This window comes from Phalacrocorax carbo, chromosome 15, assembly GCF_963921805.1.
Source record: "Phalacrocorax carbo chromosome 15, bPhaCar2.1, whole genome shotgun sequence".
In the NCBI taxonomy this organism is placed as follows: domain Eukaryota; kingdom Metazoa; phylum Chordata; class Aves; order Suliformes; family Phalacrocoracidae; genus Phalacrocorax; species Phalacrocorax carbo.
Genome location: NC_087527.1, coordinates 4,042,545 through 4,060,489, shown reverse-complemented (window position 1 = coordinate 4,060,489; position 17,945 = coordinate 4,042,545). Strand labels below are relative to the sequence as shown.

At 53.7% G+C, this 17,945-nt stretch overlaps 1 protein-coding gene across 2 annotated transcripts in view; it reads left to right on the top strand.

Annotated features, from left to right (window-relative positions):
• Positions 1 to 7,993: 7,993 nt before the first annotated feature.
• The window catches only part of NOS1 (nitric oxide synthase 1), a 77,648-nt gene continuing 67,696 nt past the window's right edge, over positions 7,994 to 17,945 (top strand). Inside the window, exon 1 of one of the 2 annotated variants that reach the window (XM_064465816.1) lies at positions 7,994 to 8,317. The gene's annotated coding sequence lies outside the window, so the exon portion shown is untranslated. Of the gene's footprint in view, positions 8,318 to 8,378; positions 8,459 to 17,945 lie in introns of those variants that run through there. The other variant, XM_064465817.1, reaches the window with a different exon arrangement.

Below are 17,945 nucleotides of genomic sequence, written 5' to 3'. Positions count from 1 at the left end.
CCGGCACTCTGCTGGACACCTTTGCTTTCCTTCCTCCTTTCTTCGCCATTTATTTATTTTATCCCCCCCCAAATAGTGATACTTTGGGAAGCTTGGTCAGCTGCAAAAGCCTTCTTTAATTTCCGGTCCCTGTAAAGTATGCTGTTACATTTTCTTGTACATAAGGTATATATAAATATATATACATATCTCTATATGTATGTATATAGATATATACATATATAACGAGCTCTAAATCCTGTACAGTTTCAAACTGAACTCGATGGCCTGCTTTGTTTTCTCTGTGTTAGTTCTGACTGTCGCAGAATGAGCTGACTTTCATTTCCCTTCTCCTCTTTCACTTTTCTTTTTATAAATATATACATAAATATATATATATTTTGTTGTCGTTGTTGCAAAACTCTCGTCACTGGAAAAGAGCAGTTGATTCTGGTGCAAAAAAAAATCACCCACACACCAACAAAAAAAATCGCTGAGAAAGGCACGTTGGATCTCCCTGATGTAAATTTGTACAGTAACATTTATAACGTTTTCTACACTTGAAGAAAGTATTTATAATTTCAGCTGTCTGACTGAGTGCGAATCTCTGTGACCTGCAGAAATGGATAGCCATTTGTTCCCGTGGTTTCTCGTGCAGTGTTTGGTGAGGTGACAGTGTATGAATTATTTATGCCAATAAAAAAAAAATCAAAACAACAAACAAAACCATCTGAAAGCCATTGCACCCCGTGCTGCTCCGTGTCCCCGCGCCACCGGCCGCTCCCTGCCCTCTCCTTGCTCCTCAGCAGCATCGCATCCCGGTGATGGGATGGGAGTATTTGTCCATGGCAGGGTCTGGACCACTTTCCTTCTTCAGACCCCTGGGAGCATCTTGGTGCCAAGCTCTGGTCCAGCAATGCTTGGGGAGAAACATGGCACCGCTGAACCCCGCTTTTCCTCTCTCCCACTGTGTCGGCTCGCAGGCCGGACCTGTGGGGACGATAATTCACAGCAAACATTTGGATGGGAGCCGCAGGGAGACACGACAGCTGAAAACATGGGAGTTGGGCAAATTATGGGGCAGGAAGCAGATAAACTTCTATGCGGCTCTGCTTGGTGGAGGGGCTGGGGCCAGGGTGGGGTGTGTGTCAGGAGGATGCTCGTCCCCATCCAGGGCCCCGCAGGGATGGCCAAGCCTGGCGATGAAGCGCTGGAGGCTCTTCACATCTGCTGCTTTCTTTGTTTGCTTCTCCCATGCTGTTTTAGTGGGGGTCCACCATAAAGCTGCAAAACAGCCCGTCAGAAAGCAGCAGTGGTGTTCGGTTGTGGGGCTGACACAGGCAGTACTTAATAGTAGAGATGGAGAAGAAAATCACAGAAGGTTCTTGTTGCTTCCCCCCTCTCCTTCCCTCCTTGCTATTGCCCGAGCGCTTGAAAGGTAAAATAATGATGGCTCACCATTAATAAATCATGAACACTCAACACTTCTCCTGTCAAGGGCTTTTCATCCTTCAAAGCCTGCAGAAACTGGTAACCAATTAGACCAGGCACATCCCAGGCAGCGGGTGGCAGCGGGGCTGGCCAGGGGGATTTTCCTGGGAAGGATATGGAAGGCAAGGCCGGGTGGAAGGGGACTGATGTGATCAGGCATGGATGTCCCAGAGGAGAGAGAAATGGGATTTGGGGATAAAGAACTTGATGTCTTCACCATGCCAGGGGCACAGCCGTTACTCAGCTGCCTTGCAGGCTATATGGGATGCTGGCTGTATCATGGTGTCACTATCTTTTGCACATGTGGAATAAACAGGGGGTTAAACCCTGCTGGTGGTTCCCCTGGTGTAAATCTGGAGGGCTTTCACTGGTCTGGAGCATAACTGGTTGGCACTGGTGTGTAACTGGGCAGCCAGGGCCCTGGTGGCTCCAGGGAAAGGGCTGCTAATTGAAATGCCAGCAGCAACACCAAGCCCCTGCTGAGCACAGCACAGGGATGCTGAGCTTGCTCCTGGCTTGTGGCTAATGACATGCCAGCACCAGGATGGGGATAAATGTGTGATATATCCCCAAAACAGTCTTAACAATGGTGTTGGCAGATTAGAGGCATCTCTGAATATATATCTGCATATATACACATGTATGTGTGTGTTTTGGAGAGCCACATGAATATGCACATGTATCTGTAATCTCCTTCTTACTGTTGATGAATCACGAGCCATTAATATTTCACAGGCAAAGAATAAAAGCAGGGAGTGAAAGGGGAGCTAAACCGTCAGGACGCTGGTTCTGGCCCTCCTGCTGCCACTCCCAGGCGAGCCCACGGCAATGCTGCAGGACCACAGGTCAGGGCTCAGGGCGGGCATCGCTCCCACTTGGGCGCTGGGTGCAGATGGTGTCGGCACAGTGGGGGAGCAGCCAGCCTGGTTGGTGTGAGAAGGTACCACCATCGAATGGGGCTGTTTGCTTTGGGCTAGTAACCCTTCTAAGGTCGGCTGTGTTGATGGAGAAGGAGGAGAGCAGAGGGCATCTGCGTTTTCACCAGGGAGGGTGACTTCAGAGATGTCCCCATGTGTCCTGGGTGCTTCTTGGATGGCCCACCCTCCCTCTGGACACATGGGGGCTTATTATACACGTGTATCTTCCTTGACTGCCCCCAAAATTAGACACATGCTGAAGCCTTTTATTGACCTGAACGTAAAGATGGTGCACCCAGCTGTTAGTCCTGGAGAGTGGCCACAAGCCCCCCGCTCACTGTGGGGGCCTTGCTGTCACGGCAGGGACAGCTCCAGGCGCCGTGTCTGCTGCCGGCAGGTTTGGGTTCCCCTTTCCACTTTGCATCAGCAGAAATGGGAGAAAAAAAGACTGGTGGGGAGCCAAGCCCTTGGCCCAGAGTGTGACAACAGGCAGCGGCCCCAGCCAGCACTCTTCAGTCCCAGCCCAGTGCCGGGGAGGTCTCGGGGAGGAGCTGGGGCTGCACAGAGTTTGCAGAGCAAGAAAACCGCTGCAGATTAATGCATTGTTTGTGCTGTAGCTGGAGCCAGGATGGGGCTAGTGGGGGTCCTGCATCGCTGAACCAGGCTCGGACCATCCTGCTGGTGCCGGTCCTTCCCAGGATGGGTGCAGCCCTGGCATAGGCTGGGGTTGTGGCAATGCCCTACAATGGGGTATTGTTCAGCTGCTATAATTTATGTTTCCTCCCTAGGCTTGCCTGGGTGTTCTCAGGGCCCTCAGTGAGCCCTTGGTGCTGGAGCACAAGGCTGGTCCCTTTTGGGGGGGCCAGGGGAGGGCTGAGCCCCCTGCAGCCTTTCCAGCAGGGTCTGGGGGGTCCTACCCAGGTGATGCACATGTGAGCTGGGGGACAAAGCCCAGCTCCAGCCCTTCGTTAGAGTTTTGTTAGGACTATCCTGCCCACCATGGATGTCACAGAGAGCATCGTGGGGGCTGTGGGGAGCCCCGGGCAGGCAGCTGTTGATGCACAGATTAATTGGCCACTTCTGTCATGGCTGGCCACCCACCCTTTAACAGGATTGTTGCTTTGAGCCGGAGCAGAGCTGATCCAGCTTTGCAGAAAGACCTGGCGCGTTACTGGGATTAATGCCAGCCAGGGCATATAAGTGAGCTGCCCAGCTTCCCGCCTGTGCTTTGCCCTGGGGTTTCCATCCTTCTCTGCCTAGCTGCTGGGGAAGGGGCTGCCCTAGCCCCTGGCTGAGGCCCCTATGGTCCTGCTGCCCTATTGCTCAGCAGATTCCATTTCCTCACCTCTATTTTTATGCTCCCCTCCAGGACAGAAACCTGACGCCCAGCCATCTTACCATATGCCCAGAGATGTTATGTGAGCTCCTGCTTGGCTTCCAGCACAGGACCCTTTCCTCCCAGCAGCCCTAGGAAGGAGCAGCAATTCCCAATTCCCAGCTTTTTGCCCTAAGCTTCGTAGCTTCGTACCTGCAGCTTCCTCTGAGGGTTAAAGAGACATGCCCTCGGCAGCACCAGGTAGAAAAATTAGCTGAAGGCTTTCCCTTGCCTCACAGCTATTTATTTATTCCATGTTTTGTTGGGATAGGGTGGCTTTCTGTGTCTGTGCAGCAAATCCTGGACCTTGGGGGGGTTAGGGCACCCCTTTGCTGTTGGGTGTGCTGTGAGGTCCCTGTGTGTGGCGAAAGGACTGTGGTGCTGAAGGTACCCTCTGAAAATAAATCTGCAGCTCAGGGTTTGTGCCTAGGCACCTGGAGGGCTGTGCTTACCCGGGCGGTGCTTGGGCAGCCGGCACTGTGGTGCCACCGCCGAGAGCTGGAGGGGATGTCATCCCACCAGGGTGCAGGCTGACCGTTTTGGGCACGTTGGGGTGCAAGGCATCACTGTCTCTAGAGGGCACAAGTAAGACCCTGGGCTCCCCCCTGCTCCCCAACCCAGTGCCAGCCATGAGGTAGGGATGCTCTGCAGTACCCACATCCCCATTTCCAGCTGGTAGAGGGAAACAGCCCAGTAACCTGGCTGATGCCGGGTACTGTGGGTGAGCCTTTGACCTCTCTGCCCTTCCTCCTTGGTCAGCAGCACCTGTGGGGAGAGCTCAGCCGGGTGCTGTCCCCTCCAGCCCCACAGCGATGAGGGCACCATCCGGAGCCGGGCTGGCCACAGGCAGCTGGACCCGGGCAGAGCCTGCCAGCGCATGGTGCCCCTGTGGGTTTGCTTTCTGGGAACACTGGGGTGTTGCACAGGGGGACCACAAACTATTTTTTCCATAAGTATGAAAGCAAGCACTTCTGCCTGCATCTCCCTCCACGGTTGGGGTAGAGAGATGTCTGGGGGAGGGAGCCCTCCTGGGCTTTCTCCGCAGCTGCAGGGGAAACCCACGCTAGCTGCAGTCTGCTGGGGTAATACAGCCCTTCTGCACTGGACCTGCCATGATTACACACAGTCGTGCAGCAGCTCTAGAAGCTCACAGGGGGATTTGTGAAGGTCTCTTGGAAAATCGTGCTCCACAAATACTTATTCACCTCAAGGGCTTTTGCAGCACTTGGTTTGCTGGCTGCTGTGGCCACAGGTGCTTGGGGATGCCCCAAGCAAGGGCCTGGCTGTCCCTCTGTGCCCGCTGGCACATCGAGCTGGCATTGCACCAACAGGCTCTCATGGCCTTGGCCACTGCCCCGTGACTGGGGGGATATGGGAGAGGATGGCCACCCCAAAGCTGGGGGACACTGCGATTAGAGTGGTGCCGCTGTGGCGGCCAAGTCCCAGGTTGGGTTTCGCTTGCTGGGAGCTATTTTCAGGCCTGCAAATCCAATGGGTGATAAAGCTTGTGACTCTGTGTGTGGTAAAGTAATCTTTGGCACAATGGGTCCTTCCTCAGCCTGCCCATGCTGCTTTCTTTTTTTAGAATCTAACTAATATACTCTTATTTTCAGCTGCTTGCTCCACACAACCCCTTTTCTAGTATTCTGGGTGGGGATTGGTCCTTGCTTAACCCTTGCATGGGTTGTTTGCTGCACAGATTAGCCCATAGCATCCTACCATGAAGTGATCGGTCCCTGCTCCCTACCCAGAGCCCCCCCCAACCACATTGGGCTGCTTCCAAGTTTGTTTTGCATTTACAGCAGTGCATCCGTGCTGGTGGAGCAACTAAACCATGGCTCTGCCAGGTGGCATTGGGTCTGCAGCCTACACATCTTGAATCCTGTTTGCATCCTCAGGAACGTGGGGAGGCTCTGGCCAGGGAAGGGGAAGATTTTGGCAGCAGGGATCCCTTGCTCTGTGGTGGGGCAAACCCTCTCTGTGGTTTCCCCCACATCCTGCCCCTGGGCTTGGCATGGAGCAAAACCACCTCAGGTGCTGGGAGGAAAATAGATTGCCCCATTATCAGCACTTTCTCCCACACCTTAAATACAATGCACCTGGCAGGAAAAGAGCCCTTGGGTGCTGCTCACCCACACCTGGTGGGTGCAGGCAAGTGGTTCAGCCACTGCCTCCTGGGGAGTACCTGTGGAATTGCTTTCCCAGGGGAACACTGCAGCCATCCCTGGATGCAGAGGTGAGACAGACCTGGGCTGCGCTGGGGCTGGTGGGTTGAGACCCTGGGCTGGGTCCATGTGTGCCAGGTCTGGCACAGGGGCTCGGGGCAATGCTGGATGGGGCCCCGCTGCGGGGATGCGTGCTGTGAGCTACGTGCTGGGGTGTCTGTCCTGCTCGGTGGGGGTGGAATCTGGGGGCTGAGTGACTGGGAAAGTTGTGCTCCGCTTCTAAGCGGGCAGGTGAAAACTCTTTCAGAGACTCAAAATGCTCTTGCTTGCAGAAATAAGGTGGGGAAGGCCTTGTCTTCAAATGTTTGGGAAGCTGATAAAATAGCAATTGCCCCAGTGGGAGCTGCTGCCTGCTGGAGGTGTCCAAGCCCCTTCTCTAAATGCCTACAGTAGATTATGAGAATTTCCTGTAAATCAGTATGCAGCACCTTTTTCACCTGCTTCTCCTCATTTCTATGAAGTTGGCTTATGTGCAAGGAGAGATCCTGCCTCTCCCCCAGCCTGAGCTGGGAAGATGCTCCCGGGGATTTAAAGGTAGAAACACTGAACTGCTGTGATGCCTCTGCTGTGAGGTGGCTGCTCAAAAGTCTTTCTCATGGAAACTTGTTGGTAAAATGGCCCTGGTGCGGAGCAGTTGGGACTGACTCTGGCTTTGGAAGAGGAAGATGCCAGGTCAAATTGCTCACAGCTGGATAAAAGTGGGGGTTTGCAGGCAAACAGTGAGTGGAGGGCATGTGGGACAAGGTTCCTGCTCTCATGAGCAGTGTCTGTGTCACCCTGGGATGGGAAGGGCTCACGTGAAGTATAGCAGGGACCTGACCTATAGGTGTTGACAGCAATCAGGGCAGGATGGGACTTTTGAAAACTATTTTTATTTTACAAGGTTGGGGTTCCTTGGGATTGAGCTGAGGCTTCTGGGAAAGAGCCACACCCCTGCTGGTGCAATATGTGTGTCAAGTGCATCCCTCCCTGCTCCGGGCTGGAGGGCTCTTGCTTGGAGTAAATGTCTCTTAAATTTAGAGACGCAAATTGCCTCTGCACCAGCTGAGCTGGGGAAGCTCAGGGGCTTTGCAGCAGCTGAACCTGACACTGAATCGAGGTGCAACTCTCCTGTCGCTGGGCAGGTGCTGGGTGGGGCAATTGGAGGGGACAGGAGACAACAGGGTCCTTGGTGATGATTAAATCTCGAAGCACTGGTTTAATTAATGCAGCAGCCCTTGGATACATCCTAATTCTCTGGGCATGCCTGACTTTGCAGGATGAGGTTGCTGAAGCTGTGGTGGGGAACCTGAATACACCTTTCTGCTCTCTGTCACTTTGTAGCTGAGAAAAATCATTGCGAAACCCTTCAAGATGCCCGCAAAGACCCGTTGTCTCCCACTTGAGCCAGGGAGGTGAAGTTCACACAAAACCCCACCGCCACATCAAGGGCAAGAGCTCCTTGTGTGCTTTTCCAGGAGTGGGTTAACAAAACAAATCCTATTGTATAGACATATATAATTCCCTAGTGTAAGGCAGAAAGCCTTGTTTGCCCTGGCTGTGGCGTGGAAGCAGCCTTTTCCTGCTTCTGCACCTTGTTCTGCTTTAGAAAAAGCATTTTGCAGAGGGGAAGGTCCTGATCCCCTGTGCATGTGTCCCCAGGAAGCAGAGGAGAACCCTCTGCAGCTTGTTTCTGCAGTGGTGAGGGTCTGCTAGGCTTTCTCCTTCTAATTTTTCCCATTAGTTAGGTGTTTTGAACACAAAGCTGTTGCTTTCTCTCATCCTTGCCCTCCCTCACCCCAACCCCATGAGTCAATACAAGGGAGAGACAGATCCTAAACCACTAAATGCATGAAAATTAGCTGGAAAAGCAGCTTGTGTGATTAAGCAGGCTTAGAGCAGCTTCCACGTGGGGAGGTTAAAAGTTACTGAATAACTAAACTCTTCCATCAGCCGCTGGTCACTGCTGGGGACTCTGCGACTGCGCTGGTGCCGTGTGTCCTGTGGGTATTTTGGTCACTCAAAAGCACAATCAGTTTCCCCCCCATACCAACCCTGGGGAGCCCAGAGGATGCCCTGGCTTGGGTAATGGGCAGAGCACGGGTCCTGGGAGAGCTGTACAGTGCTGGGCTTGGCCTGGGGAGGGGACAGGGCCACTGCTGGGCCCTAGCAAAGGCAAATGCCACCGTGGGAAAGCTGGCTGGGGCTGCGCAGCCGGCTCGGCATCGCGCACACAGCCCTCCCGCGGCTCCACCGTCCCCTCCGCCTGCTCCACCGTAAGCAAAGCTCTTTCTCTCCCCCTGCTCCGGCCGGCCCCCTGCCTCTCAGACGGCTCCGGAGTGATGGAGGCGGTGTGTGCCTTTTGTTTGCTCTTTCTTTTGGGCCTGAAATCCCGCAGGTGGGGGTGGGGGAAGCGGGGCCTCGGCCAAGCGGCATCTGCGGCGGGGGCGAGCGGGGCACGACGCCCAATGCCGGGCTCTCTCTGGACACAAGTAAGGCTGGGGGCGGCGGGGGCACCTGGGGGGGAATCTGGCTGTGGGGCAGCAAGGGGGAGGCTCAGGGTGGCCCTGCATGGCCAGGGGGTGCGAATGTCTTCAGGACCCACCCATCTGGGAGGCTTCCAGGTGTGGGAGCGCTGTGGTTTGTTCAGGATGGGATCGTGGGGGTAGGCTCTCCCCCACCTCCCTGTCTCCTGCAGGTCCCTTTAGCATGGGAATTGTGGGGGGAGCACCTCTCGTCTCCAACCCTCCTGGTGCTTCACTTGTTACACCTTTTGGGTGCAAACTTGGCCTTTGCATGGTGGGCTGGGGGCCGGTGCTGCTGTCAGCATCCCTTTGGCTGGAGCAGGAGGTCAGCAGCTCCCTCCCAGCTCAGTGGGCTGATGGGCTGGAGTCCACAGGACCATTTTAGGCACTGAAAGCCTTTAAAAAAAAAAAAAAAATAATCCCTCCCATGTGTATCCTGCTGCTCTTTTGGGACCTTTAGTTTCTCCTGTGTGCCATGGGCTGGCAAGGTGTACTCTGCCTTGGTTAACCACAGCAAATTTTCGGCTCATGTTAGCACAGATGAAGCAATGTGGGGCACAGAGAGGCGGCCACAGGGCCTGGGGAAGGGAGGAAGAAAAGCAGCCAAAGGGGAGGGGAGGAACCCCCAGCCTGAGCAGCGGCTTCTGCGGGGAGGCGTGCGCTCCTTCCTCCAGCAAGGACCTCATCCTGCAAACTGCGTCGGCACACAGCTGCTCCAGCTTCCTGGGAAGTCCTATTGATGCCAAAGCAATCCTGGGTGGGGGCAGAAAGACTAAAGTTATCTGGGCTGCGTGCAGCTGCAGATGTGGGGTCCTTAGCCCCCCCTGCCTGTTTTTTGGGAGGGGTTTGGAGACCATGATCAAAAGCTGGAGCTGCCGTCCATCTGCTTCTGACAACCTGAGCGCTCGCTGGCAGCTTCTGCATTCAGAGCATTGAATTCCTCAATAATTAGAGGGTGGGTTTTTTATTTTCCAAAAAAACCCCATCTGGGTTTTTCATTATGGGAATGAAAAGCCAAGGTGGGTGTGGGAGGGGGCAGGTGGATTTTCAGCCTTAGCAACCCAAATCTTGAAATATTACATCAGCACCAAAGAGGTGTAATTAAGTAGGAAACAAATGAGCCCAGCTAATCTGTTTTGCTTGTTTGAGCTTAGTGGAGTGCAGAAAACAAACAGAGGCTGAATGATGAATGAGACTTTTTTTTTTTTAAAAAAAGGGTTTTTCTTTCTCTGAGCCCCGAGGGGGGGCTGGGATGTGGGTCAGGAAACTCGGCCGCTCTCCCCCGCGGCTTGGAGGCCACTCGGCTGCAGCAGCCGAGGCTGTGTGCCGGCGCTCGCCGTTTGCCTGTTTCTTGCTTTAATTGGCTGCTTTGCCAAGCTGGCTCCCTTGGACACCTTCCCAGAGGGATAGGGATGGATCTCCCCACTGCTGTTCCCCATGGCCGGGGGGGCATCAAAGCCGAGGTCCCGCAGGTGGCTGTGGGAGTGCCCTTTAGCACAGGCTCCGCTGCCGCATCCCTCCCTTGGCTGCAGCCCCAGGAGCTTCTGTATGTCCTCAGGAGGGTGTGCACCTGCCTGAGGTGTCTCTTGGCATCAGTGTTTTCTCCACCATGGCACAGAGAACCGATGCTGTCGGTGCATCCTTGGGGGGCTGGGCAGCCCTCGCGTGGGGATCCCACAGCGTCCTGCCTGCTGCCTCCCCCAGCCATCCCACAAGGGACAGGGGACATGTCCCCAGCTGTGAAGCCACTGACACGGGCACAGTTTTGCAGCCCTTTAAACACACAAAAGGCTTTGGTATCTTGGCTGGAGCAGACTGTGCTGCTGCTTCTTGCTGCCCCGCCGTGCCCCAGCTGCCTGCAAATCTCCCCTGCCTGCACTGAGCCCACCGGTGCAGGCTTGCAGGGCTGCCGGCTGCTTTTGGCCAGCTGTGGTGGGGAGGAGGGCTGGCTGCTGTTGGTTTTCTCCATGCACTTGCATGCTTTCAGGCTCTGGCAGTGGTATGAGGTGCCAGGAGCAGATGGCAGCCATCGGCCAGGCTTTCTCTCAAATCCCTGTGGCTCCTGGCACCGTGCTGGGCAGCGGCTCCCGGTAACCCCCTCGCTCCCACACCGCTCTCTGGGGAAAGAGCTGTGGTGGTTTTGCTGCTGCTTTGAGCACGTTGCATCTAAGCCCTCTCCCCAGTCTGCCAAGGAGCTTCTCGCTGTGGTTTTTGGTGTGATGCCCCATGCCAGGGGCCAGAGGGGACCAGGCGTGGATGGGGTTTGTGTTACAGGCAGATGGGTCTGAGCTGCTGCCTGTGAGCTGGTGTCAGCAAACGCCCTGTTCCCCCAACACCCTCCAGCCAAACCTTCCAAAAATGGTTTTAAAAACAGAGGAAATGAGCAACTCACTTGGCCCCAGGGAGCAAAGGGTGCTGCAGGGAGGAGCAGGGGCTTGGCTAGGTGGGACCAGGGCGTGCAGGGTCTTGGGGGGCTGTTGGTGAGTGGAGTCACCTCAGGATGGTAGGCCTGGCTACCGCAGTGCTAGTGCTGAGGTCCTACCTGACCTTGGGTATGCGCCTTCCTGGACTGCATCGCGACCCCAAAACATTGCACGGCAGAGGGAGTTCTCCCAGTGAGCCCCAAAACATTGCATGGCAGATGGGATGCTCCCAGTGCACGATTGGTGTCTGTCCCGGTCAGTATCTCCCCAGACAGCCCTGGTGCTTTCTGTGCACCCGTGGTCCTGGTCCTGCACCTTTAGGCTGTTTTAAACCCCCTCGCTGGATTCGTGTCCCCACTGGTGTCTCCGGCAGCGGCCCCTTTCTCTGCAGTGGGAGGATGCTGAGCCCCTTGCGCACACACCTGGCTCTCCCTCGCGCACCTCCCAGCCCTGCCCCGGCCTCCCCTCCGCCCTCCCTCGCTCGCCCCTGCCAGCCACATCACATGTCCTGCCCCTGGAGGGGCTGGGAAATTGGGAAATGGCCAAAATGAAACAAGTTTCCCCTCCCCTCCTGGGTGACAATTTCAACCCCGCGGGAGCTTGGTGGCTGCCAGCCAGCTCCTGCATCCACTCTGACCCCCAGCAGCCCCCCTGAAGGGCAGCACCAGTTCCTGCCTCCCAGCATAACTAGCACAAGCATTCACTGCGTTATTATTATATTTTTTTAAATTGTGTTTTTTCTCTATGAGGAAAAGGCTGGTGCTACTTATTCGCAGGCGTTGCAGTCAGCTGCCTTGTTTCAGCAGTGTTGCGCCTCTCTCCAAGTAATAAGAGCATCTCTGGAAGAGAAAATTGAGCAACTTGGTAGCAGGCGGTGTCTTCCACACTGAGTGAGGGTGTTTATCCTCCTCGTTTTGTTTCAGATGAATAAATTTGCCAGACAGCAATGATATTAGCCTCGTCTCAAAGACTTTATCAATTTGCAGTTGTCTCTTCGATGATAGTTTTTTTATTGAACTGTCTGAGATGATTTCCAAAGAGAGGACTGCAATTTAAACTATTAAGTAATTTGGGAAAGCAATTAGTGTTAATCTGGAAACTCCCTGTGTTGTTCCCGAATAAATCAACCTCTCTGTGAGAGCCACGCTGAAAGACCCTGGGCTGATTTATGTAAAGGGGGGGCTTTCAGCCAGGAAAACAACAAGGAGCAAGTTTCTTGCCTGGAAAACTAATACTTCAATGGTACTGTGGTTCAGAGGGTGTCCAGGACTTGTGGGAGCTGGGCTTTGCTCCTGGGGTCCACCAGTGTGCCCCTTCACGCATCCCCGTCTCTGAAGCGCTTATCTGCTGGCAGCCGTACGCAGCCCCTGTGGTGGTCCCCAGAGAGGTCTCAGTTTGACCTGATGCTGGGGTTTTGCTTCTGGCCTTGTCTCTCCCAGTAGGGATGTCAGGGAGGGAGATGAGGGAGGGCAGAGGAGACCCCCGTTTCCTCCCGTGCTGCACGCACCTGTGGGATGGGACCTGGCTCGTGCCTGCCCAGAGCACTGCATTGCGCATCAGGTACGAGAAACACTGTGTGGTTCCATCAGGTGGAGCTGGTGGAGGTGACACCTCTTCCTCCTCTGCCTCATTCTCTCTTGGCTTCTGCTTAAAACCAACCACCAAAACTAGGTGTGGTATCTCCAAACACAGCCTGTAGAAGCAATCTCTCTGCTCTGCCTTGTGCCCGGCCTCCTCTGCCTGCTCGATGTGTGTCCTTGCTCTAGGCAGGGCCAGAGGTGGTTGCTCAGGGCCATGACCTAGCCAAGTTTTAAATAACTCCAAGGATGGCAAGCCCATGTGTTCTACCACCTTCATGGGGAACACTTTTCCTTCCCCCAATAGCAAGTCAGAATTTCTCATATTCCAACTTGTGCTGTTGGATCTCATCCTGTCCCTGGTGACCTCCAGGCTGTCTTCTCCCCAGCTTCCCTTAGGTGCTTGCAGACAGCCATTAGGTCTCTTCTTCCCCTCCTCTTCTCTGGGGAGAAGGAGCCCAACTCCTGCAGCCTCCCCTTGTGCATTGTGTGCTCCTGCACCAGTCCTTGATCAGGTTGGTGGTCTCTGCTGGACTTCCTCCAGTGTGTCCGTGCCTGTCTTATGCTGGGGAGCCCAGAACTGGACACTCTTCAGGCCTGCAGGTACCAAATAGAGAGAAATAATACAGCCCAGGGAAGCAGTTGGCTTTGACTAAGCTGAACCATGATTACTCTTGTCCACTAGGATCTCCAAATCCTTTTCTCCAAAGCTGCTTTCCAGCCATTTGGACCCAGCCTGTCTTGTGACTTGGGGTTATCCCATTCCAGGAGTAGGACTTGGTGTCTGCCTTTGGATTCCCTGAACTCCTGTTGGGCTGTTTCTCCAGCCCATCACAGTCCTTCTGGATAGCAGCCCTGCCTTCCAGAGTGTCAAGCGCTCGCTCCCCCCTTATCTGGTATCATCTGAAAATGAGGTGAGAGTGTGCCCTGTCCCCAATTTATCTGCTTATCCCCAACTTCCCAACAAGAATACTACAGGAGACCCTGAAAAAGGCCTTGCTAAAGTGAAGTTGTGCAGCTTGCACTGCTCAGCCCCGGTCCACAGAGCCAATCATCTCATCCTGGAAGGTGATCAGGTCTACTGGCCATGATTTACACCTGATAAATCCCTGCTGGCAGTTCCCCATTTCCTTCTTGTCCATCATGGACGGAAACAGCTTCCAGGACGATTTGCTCCATCACCTTCTCAGGCAAGCTGAGCAGCCCCGTGGTTCTCTAGATCATCCTTGCTTGACGATGGGTGATATTTGCATTTTTCCTGTCTTCGGGAAGCTCTCCTGATCCCCGCTGCTCATTCAGCAACAGAAGCAGCCTTAGGCGAGGGCAGAGCCAGAGGGGCGAAGGCAGCCCCGGCAGAGTAGGGATGCCATCACAGCCCTCTTCTCTCCCACCTTGCCTTTCTCCTGAAGGTCATCCCAGGGAAGGTATTTCTGTTTTCAGGAAGCATGATGGCACCTTGTGAATGGCAGCCTGGAGACCCTCCACCTCTCCGGACGGTTGCTTCTGTTTGGAGCTATTGCTATTTTCTGGTGGCTGCCGGTTCCCCATTCAAATGTCTTCGTAATCCACTAAGGGACCTCACATCTCTCTTTCTTCTTTTTTTCTTTTTCTAAAACAATTAGCTTGGCTCAAGCCCTCTGCAATACATCAATTAATACAAGCTGCAGCAGTAAATTAAAGGGAAACAGGAACAACTATGCTGGGATTAGGTCACTGAAACTATAAACTTTGGAACAAATCAGATTTCCTTGGGAAGGGAAATGGACAGCGGTGATATGTCAAGTTGTGAGATGAGACAGGCTCAGAGCAACTTTCCAGAGTCTCCTGACTTGGCTGCTGGATGCCAGAACTTCTTCCCTAGGGAAAGTTTTGGGTTGCCAGACCCTGTTGCTGCTGATAAATGCTTGGATGGCCAAACAAACAAACAAGAAGAGAGAGAAAATGGAAAAAAAGGGTGGGGGGAAGAGAGTGTGCAGTTGCTTCGGGCAGCGTGTGATGTGTAGTTGTATCAAGACTTGCTGCCAGCCAGGTCAAGACCCGTGTCCCCTCCTCTGCAGTGGTTGATGCGCTTGGATGTTGTACATGGCTATGCTGTAAAGTCAGGTTCGTTCATTCCCAGCTCACCGAGTAACATTTCTGTGGTAGGGAGCAATGCTGGGAAGGGTGATGGTGGTCAGGGGTCCCTGCAGAAGAGCCAGAGCACTCACACCTCTGTGCCAGCTCAGTCTGCAGGCAAAAGGGGCTAAAAAATCCTCCCAAAAGCCAAGGTGACTGGTACAACAGTAATTTCTGCACTGAGGGAGTAAGAGCAACCTTGCCCTGGTGCTCCCGCAAGGCGCAGGCAGTGCCTTCCCCTGCCCATCCTCTGCACCTTGCTGCCGGTACCCAGGACAGGCAGACTGCCGGACAGAGGTCATCTGTCATCCACCTCCCCAGGGAGTATCCACTTGTGTGCCCAGAGATGACAGTTTGACTTGATGATCTTGGAAGTCTTTTCCAACCTTAATGATGCTATGATTCTATGATCTGAGGTTGGTGGAAGGCCAGGAGTGAGGGTTTACACCCTCCTGGGGTGCTCTCGCCGGCGGGGATGATTACAGCCCCTGTGTTCTCATTAGCCATATAAACGCCTCATCCCTTTTGGCCTCTTACTCAATTCTTGGCTTCAGTGAGATGCTGCAAACTGAATTACATGCTGTATGCATGAGCAAAACTTTTCCTACTCTCGGCTCTGCATCATCCCTCCCTCCTCTCTTCCCACAGCTTCTGCCTTCACCCCTTGCTTTGTTCTCCAAGCTCATCCTGCAAAACCCATGAGGTCCCCACCACCTTCGTGGGAACATCGCTGTCACCCTCTGAGCACAAACCCCCATTTGCTGCTGCTATCTGAGCACCAGACTGACCCCCCAGCACTTAACCCCTGCCCACACAGCTTTGTTAGCAGAGGTGTGAAGGTCACTGCATCCCTTCATCTCCAGACAAGTCTTGCTAATGATGGAAACATCTGCTGATGGAGCTGGAACAGCGTGGGAGCTGCAGGGACAGGGATGCAGTGCTCTGTCTTGGAAAAACAACCCTATGTGGCCTTTTATTTCCTTCAGCACTAATAATGTTTCTCAGCTACCCCAGCTCATTTGGAGCATCACAGTTGGGAGGCAACACTCCGGGGTCCTCGTGTTGTCAGAGAGGAGACGCATGTCTGGAGGGGGGGCTGTGGTGGGGTCCAACATCTTCCAGGGCTCCCACCCCTCATTGGAGAAGGACCACAGTGGGCTAAGGTCCCAGGGGACCACAGGGGACCTGGATGCCTGCAGGGCTGCACCCTACGGTGACTCTGCCATGGCAAAAGCTCCCTGTAGCAGATGTGTGATGGAGTAAGGTAACGGTGAGAGCACCGTCTAGACAAACTTGGTTAAGCAACTTTCCTGCTTCTTGCTTTTGGTTAAACCGAAGCCATGCTGCGTCTCCCTGCTTTAAGGGAAGGCAAACCAGGCAAATCCTGCCTGTGTTTTCCACTCCTCCTTTCTGGGGTAACACCTGGAGGGATGCCACTGAGACAATTCCCTTCGTCTTCTTTGGTCATTGTAGGCAGAATTATTTTGCAACCCTCCTGCTGCCGCCTCCCTGCCCAGCGTGCAGCCAGCTTCAGGCTGGTTTGGGAAAGCAGGCTTTGCCATCCTCAGTCTGATGACTCTGCCAGCTGCTGCTGGGGACAGTGTTTGCATTCTCTCCTTACATAAACCAGTGTGAAACACTGGGAGCAGATTTGTAGTAAGAGGCAGATGTTCACCCCTGTGAAATCGCAGAGGTGGTTTCGTATGCAGTCCTACACCCGATTTATTGCTCTTTCACTACCTCTTCCATGTATTGAGTAGGGACAGGGGTGGGAGAAGCAAAGAGATTTCAAAGGCAAAGCCTGGTCTTGCCTGTTCTGGTGGCCCCATATAATTTGGCTTCTTTCTTGATTTTCTCCTCTGAATTATTTTTTCCTAAGCCCTCCTACCCTCTTGATGATAGAGAGCTGATCCCAGAAAATGTGTTACTATGTGTTACCCACTAAAAGTCTGCATGTTCATGTAGACTCCAAGACTGATGTCAGGAGGATCCTCAACCAACTTACATAAGCATCTCTGTACTGGTTCAGGTGCCGCAGACAGCTTACATCATGTTTAATGCTGTAGCAGAACTTGCGTTGCTCTAGTGTCTTGCTTGTATTTCTGAAGTCAGTATCCCCGGTCCCCTCATGGGAACTCAACACGCACTGTTGAGTGAGAATGAGCCGTCAGGCTGGAAGAGGCCAAGACCGCAAAGCAAAGTGGGATTTGTAGCTGGAGAGCCTGGGATAATGTCTGCTCAAATTTCTGCTAGCAGTGGCCATGTTCACACCAATGAAGCCTCAGTCTTTGGCTCCCCTCAATCTTTCCTTCTCCATGTCTACCTGTATCTCAGCTTTCTGTGGCTGCTTGGGGTTTTCTGGGGTCCTTGAGCCTGTTGTGGGGAGTGGAGACAACTGCAGTGAGATCGGGAGGTTCAGACACTGGCTAATCCTGTTAGGAAGCCAATGGTTATTGCAGGGCTTCCAGTGGGACCTGCTAAATGAACCATAATTCTGTAATGAGATTTCCTTTTCCCGGCCAGACTAAATGTTCTGGACCACTGGGACTAAAAGGTCGGGGGGGGAGAAAAAATAAAGCGAGAGAAAGAAAAAGGGGAGGGGGAAGCCTGTCTCAGGCTCTGTCTACTGCAATTGTATCAAAGGTTTGAAGAGCTCTCGGATGTGCCTGCTTATTGCAGCTCAGTCTGCGCCCTGTGAGTGCAGCTCAGGGCAATAGCTGCCCTGTCCTCCTCTGCAGGGGGTTGATAGGACCCTGAGAGCAAGAAAAACACATCTGAGGTTGTGATTTCACTCCAAAATTCAAAGAAGGCAAGAGAGACTTCTTTACAAACCAGCAGGATGCTGGAGGGGGAAGGGGAAGCAGGCTGTGGGGCTAGTGAGGAGAAAACGTACCCTAGAAAGACAGTGATTTCTTTGTAGGAAAGCTGAATTACACCAAGAAGCATCCAAGGTGGGTTTTATTCTGGCTTCTAGCTGCAATGGGGAAAAGCCAGTAGCCTCCGGCTTTTCCCCAGGAGGTTGCTGGGGTATGATTGCAGGCAGAGCCTGCAGGGGAGGGATGCTTTGGGCTGGGGCAGCTCAGTGTCAGTCCTGTCCCTGTTCAGCAGTGGCACTGCAGCCCCAGTGCTTTGGATGGCGTGAAGTCAGGGCAGAGATGAATTGACTTATGGTCTTGGGAAACAGTGGGCTTTTTAGGTGAAAATGCAAGGTGGAGGCTGGTGTTAGCTCAAAGACCACCTACTGTTCATGCTGGACCATTGGCCTCATGCTCCGTTGGCAGTGGGTGGGGATGGCTGCTCACCCCGGGGCAGCAGGGCCGTGTACTGAGCCTGGCAGGG